Source organism: Ambystoma mexicanum, chromosome 9 (assembly GCF_040938575.1).
Source record: "Ambystoma mexicanum isolate Mex_15411 chromosome 9, UKY_AmexF1_1, whole genome shotgun sequence".
Lineage (NCBI taxonomy): Eukaryota > Metazoa > Chordata > Amphibia > Caudata > Ambystomatidae > Ambystoma > Ambystoma mexicanum.
The window spans coordinates 932,129,348-932,135,670 of NC_090931.1; positions in this window are offsets into that span (position 1 = coordinate 932,129,348).

Sequence of the window (6,323 nt, forward strand, 5' to 3'; positions counted from 1 at the left end):
GCTAGGGACCAGAAGTTGTTGTGTGGTTGCTTTTTCTGTAGATTCTGTAAGGCGATAATATAAGCCGTTCTCTTTCACAAAGCATGGCATTCTTCCATCCGGTTTGTCGACCACTGAGGCTCTTGCATGTTTCAGGATTGGGTCTAGCTCTTGTGCCATGCGAAAGCTGTCCCCCTGTTCATCAATCCTCCAATCTATCACCACCGGACACATATTTTTCTCTATCCAGCCCCTTTTTTCTAGCCTCTTGGTAGACTTACTCTTCTTCAACTTAGGCTTTCCGGAGTTTAGGTCTTGGTCATAAAAGGGGGCTTCTTTCAGCCAGTGGTTTTCCAATTTGTGGATAAGGCGGGGAAGATCTGGGACATCAGAGCCAATCAAAAGCGATTCAGGCAACATTGGCATCACAGCGGCTTTTACAGCCATTTGCTCACCTGCTAACTTTATCTTGATTTTCTTAAGTGGGTACTCTCTTACCAGTTCCGGTTGGACTGCTGTCTGTAGACTTCCAGAGTCCAACAAGGCTCTGGTTGGCCGACCTTCCACTTCAGCCTCACAAACAAATGGATAGGCGATCTTGTGAATTGGGGTTGAACTGCATGAATCTACCTCCTTTCCCCCAGCTCTTTCAAAACTTCCGATGTCCATTGGCTCTGACTTGATTTTCTTTGGACATAACCTCGCCAAGTGCCCCCATTCTCCACATTCAAAACACTGGGGGCCCCCGCAGCGGGACGCTTGGGGTTCGGGAAGGGAAGGTTGATCCAGGAGTTTCATGGTTAGGTCATGGTTTTTACGGGTCCCAGTCTGTTCTGTAGAACATCGAATTTGGCCAGCGTGGATTGTTGGCCTGTCTAGAGCCTATGTTATTAGGGACTCCGACAGCCCTAGCTTGAGGAGGATAGGAGGCCAATCTCCCCTGTCCCGCTTTCTGGTAGGCGGAAGCTATGTCCACGGCTTCGAGTAGGGTGGGTTTATGGTGTTGTCGCACCCATCTCTGCATTGGAGGAGGAAGGGCCTGCACGAATTTCTCGAGGACCACCTTCTCTGCCATCTCATGCACAGTAGCAGAAGTGGTTTGCAACCACTTGTCCCCAAGTTCCTTGATTCTGTAAAACAACTGTCAGGGGGTTTCCTCGGGCAACAGCTTGGTATCTCTGAACTTGATCCTGTAGGCTTCTTCATCGTGGCCCATTCTCTCTAGGACGGCCCGTTTCATCTCAGGGTATGTAGTGTCTCCTATGGGGTTAGCGGCCTGGTATGCGCTCTGCATTTCCCCCATCATAAGGGGAGCAATATAGTGTGTCCACCTCTCGACTGGCCATTGAGCATTTCAGGCTACCCTTTCAAAGTTAACAAAGAAATGGGCTGGATCTTCCCCTGGGGAGTATTTCTGCAACACTGACGCAGGTACATGTGGCTGGGCTCTAACTGCGGTAGTTTCTAGCAGCAGAGCCTGTTGCATTTGAATAGCTTGCTGGAAAGCTTGCCGGTCAGCCTGGGCTTGCTGGCTCTGTATCTGAAGGGCTTGTTGCAGCATTTGTTGTCCCTCCGTTAGTGACTTTATCAGCTCTTCCATCGTGTTTCTTGATCCCACCGCTGCCACCAAATGTAGGTATTTGGAAATGAGAAGACCAGCCTTCAACACTTTAGACCTACTGACTTTTATTTATTTTATTTGCAGAAACCACAAGCTTCTTTAATTCTGGGGAAAATGGGGCACAACATGGCGTTTGCTTTTCTTTCTCAAAAAGGTGAAGATACTGTTCACAAATCATTCTGTTGAGGCTAACAGTGTTCGGGAGTCTTCTCCAGGAGATGAGACCTTTTATTCTCTGGAAACTGTTTTCCTAGGGATCATTCATCATCATTTCCTTAAAGTCTCGTATTGTCTCTCAAGCCTCCCTATTCGTTTCTCTATAGTTCTCCAGAGATGGGGTCTCCAGCTCACACCCTCACTGGTGTTGGTTGTACTCCAGCCTCCTTGGCCCAGCCCCTCCCCTTGTTGGGAAGGCTTCCTGGACAACTGTTAGCACGGTCCTCTGCCTCTTTGTTCATTCAGTCTTCCTCTCATTCACTCAACGCTCACCTTTGTTTCCGGATGATAGAGGCCTCCAGCTGGGTCTCAAGTGCCGTTAGGGCCATCAGCAGCAACTCTCTCACGGCTAACTTCTTCTTTGGGGATAAATGTCTTAGTAAGTCTCTATAAACGGGTTATAACAGGATAGGGCACAACGGGAGCAACTTGGACTACTGTTTCCTTATGGTCGGACGTCAATAGGCCCACTCATAGGCCACCTCCTCCTCAGGCCCCGGGCCCTCCTCCAACTCTTCTCTCTAATTCAAAAGACAAACACCAAAGACCTGTACCAGTATGACATCCTTGGAATCTTTCTTGTTCTAGAGCATTACCATTGGTCCAATTGTCTGTCCCTCCCAGGTTATAGCCTCCCTCCATTATGACCTCATCCCCCAAGGTCTCCCAGGTTGTAGCCTCCCTCCATTATGACCTCATCCCCCAAGGTCTGATTGGCTTCTTGCTAGAGGTCTTGTCCTGACTCTGATCTTCCTTCCTTTCCACCGCCTTGTCACAGCCTGTCACACCCAAACACAACAATGGCGATGGGAGGGGGTCTGGTCGACCATGCAGCGTAGTCTGGTAGACCGAGGGGCTTCTCCCCTGTCTGCGAGTGTCATTGCTACGGATCCTTATGCCTTGATAAGCCCTATTGATTGGATTAACCCGAGTCTGAAATAAAGAGTAGTGCCTGAATAGGGGATGTGCGGCTCCACTGACACCCTCTGTGCTTGTGCAGCAGACCATACCTATATCAGCATGTGAACTGCCTGCTTTTGTTTGTTACACCCACTGGGGGCCAACAAGCTCAGCGGAAGTTTCCAAGAACGTGCCGCCCTGTGTGTAGAGGAGGCCAGCCCTGTGCGACAATAGTGGGAACCTGGATCTCGCATTTATCAGTGGATGTGGGGGTAGCCTGAGCCTGGGTGAATCAGTGTCAGAGGTGCTATAGATATTACTAGTAGGGCATAAAGAAAATGAAGGCCCCTTGTAAGATCAGGTAGGAGTAATCACATCACACTCAAATGAACTGCAGTGAGCCAAGGAATTATTGCTGGTTGGTCTGCCTGGCTTGCCTTCAGCTGTGCTGGTTCTGTTTGCGGGGAGAGGGCAATCCGTGGTGAATCTCTAGTGTCTGTGCAGTATGTGTGTAAAAAGTTTGATGCAGCAGGAGTGAGTCTGGGGTACCAATCTGGAAAGTAGTGAGAGTGATACAGATGCTTTTCAACACATGGAAGAAGATTGAGAGGTAGATCGAATAAAGTGTTGATCAAGTGAGCATAATCTCTTAGCCTCTCCACTGAGCTTGCCCTCCGCCTGCTGCAGGACTCTCTTCACTGGTGCGTTCACTTGTACCTGATATGTCTCCGCCTGTCTTGCTGCTAGGCCACCTGTTGAATTTGTTGTGCATTGCGCATTCCCTCTATTCTCCCCCACCCCCTTGAATCCATGGTTCTCTCCATCTCTCCTATCTACTCCAATTGTTATGATATCCTTCCTCTCTTTTCGAAGCCTTGAAGGAAACAGTTTAAGAAAACACTTCTGTTCTCCAACCCAGGTCTGACCATTGCTGACACCTAAGTCAATGCTCTCTCCAGTCAGACTATTACTGACATCCTCTTTGTCATTCCTTCTCCTGACATATGGACTCCCCACATGGTCGCTACCCTCTCCCCATTCTCTTCCTCACACATTTATGGTGGAACCAGATAAAGTTCTTTTGGCACACTTACCATCATCTTGATGTATCATTAATGTCTATCAGAAGGCACTGTCATGGCTCAGGGCTCTCAGCCCAACCTCCTAGTTCTTGACAGGTGTATACCCTCTCTCATTAATGTCTTACTTTCTCCTGTCACTGCTCCCTCCGCCACCCCCTGGCCCCTTCTCCACTACTGATGGTTGTACCACATCCATGTATCCCTCTTCGGAAAAACTTCAAAAGGGGTACTCAGCTTCACTGAGCTACTCTCAATGCTCGCTCTGCCAGTAAACACTTCTCCGACATCTGTTGCCTGCTTGAAGACTTTGACCTTGATGTTCTTGCGCTCACTGAGACATGGTTCAATGGCAGCCCTGTCACTGCTTTTGACACGCTTCTGCCTGAGGACTACAAGATCCTCTGCAAACCCAGGCCCAACCAGGCTGGAGGCAAAGTGGGCTTGATCTTCCCCGAATGGGTCCCTGCTACTTTCATACCCATTCAATCCTACTCCTCCTTTGAATGCCTCATCTGTCGGCTTGGTGTCTCCCCTACCTTCTCACTTACTCTCCCCACCATCTACAGGCCCACTAGCCAACACCCTCTCTTCACCTCTGAATGGGCTGACCTCACCTCCTCTCTCACAACCTCTACCTCCAAGCTTCTCTCCCTCTGAGATTTCAACATTCATCTTGATTCCTCTGAAGCATCCACTGTACTCTTCCATGACCTCTGTATCTTTCTCTCCCTCACCATTCTTCCCTCTGGTCGGACCCACTCAACCACACACACCTGGGATGCACTCATCTCAACTGACATCCCCATCTCTAACATTCTCACCACACCTCTCTCCTGTTCTGACTATTTCCTCCTCTCCTTTCCATCTCCAACACCTTTGTTACCCTTTTATTCCCTTGCCCCTGTCATGAGGATCCATATGAAGCATGCTTCCAAATGCAATAGTTGGTATGACTCCGACCTAGCTGCTCTGAAAAGCAAGTGCAGAGCTGCAGAACGAAAGTGGCAGGCATCAAACACATCCACTGACAAACTGGCCTGTCACCTGCTCCAAAGGCACTACCGTCTCTCCATCTGCTCTATGAATAGGGCTGATATCGAAGCTTGCATCTGTGGAACCACCAACAAAACGGCTGAACTTTTTAAAATCTGCAAGGAACTCACCAATCCTACTGCAGTCTCCACCTCTCCTCTTCCATACCAGGTCTTGTGTACCACACTGGTCTACCATTTCACTACCAAAATCCCAGTTCATTGTGTCCTCACTGTCCTCTATCCCCACAATTCTCCCCCACCTGCTCGCAACCCTCCCTTGACCCCCCTCTCTACCTCCCCTATATTCACCTCCTTCTCACCCATAGCACCGGATGAGGTCTCTAAAGCAATCTGCTCTATGAAAGTCTCCTCCAAAAATGTGCTCCCCTTCCGCTCCAGAACTACATCTCCACTCTATCCTGCCTGGTCCGACTTCTGTAACCATTCTTCTGTCACAAGTCCTTTTCCACTTTCATCAAGCACTCCCTTGTGCAGCCTCTCCTAAAGAAGCTGTCTGCAGACCCCTCCTGCCTGACTTACTATCACCCTATCTGCTCTACCTCCTTCTTGGACAAACTCTTGGAGAAATTGGTCATCTCCCAACTGACCCGCCACACTGAATCCGTTGGCTGCCTCCATGACCACCAGTCTCGCTTCAGAGCATCCAGGGGCATGGAAACTGCTCTCCCGAACACCTGTGAAGTCCTGCTCTCAAACCTTGATTCTAACTCCCCCTCTGTTCTCATCCTCCTTGATTTAACCTCTGCCTTTCACATGGTGAATCTTGCCACTCTATTAAAGCCGCTCCACAACACCCTTGGTATTAAAGGCCTTGCACTGGATTGGTTGACTGTCTTCTTTTCTAATCGAACTTAACAGGTGCAATTGGGCCCCTTCCTCACCTCCACCTCTCATTGTACCTGTTGCATCCCTCAGGGCTCTATCCTATCGCTGTGGCTCTTCAATATCTACCTTGCCCCTTTGACCCACTTGATTTCATCCTTCTCTCCTCATTTCCAGTGTTATGCTGATGACACTCATCTCTCCTTCAAGCCCCCCGGCCCTAACTCCTCCTCCTCCTCTCTCTCATTCCTGATTGTCTGACTGCTATTCAGGCATGGTGCTCAGCTAATGATCTCTGTCTTAATGCCAGTAAGACTGAGATCCTTCTCATTGGAACAGGGTCCCCTGCTCCCTGCTTCCTTCCCTCTCTCTGGCCACCTTTTTTGGGCCCTTTCCTCTCACCATCTAGTGAGGCAAAGCACCTTGGTGTTATCTTTGTCTCCACTCTCTCCTTCTCCCCTCACATTACGGACTTTGCTAAGAAGGCCCACTTTCAGATTCACCTCCTTAGAAATATTCTCCCTTTCCTTAAATTCCCCCAATAACTCAATGTCTCCAGAGCTCTGGTTCTCTCTAGGCTGGACAACTGCAACAGCCTCTTCCTCAACCTTCCTCTTTCCACTCTTCGCCCCCTTCAATTTATCCAGA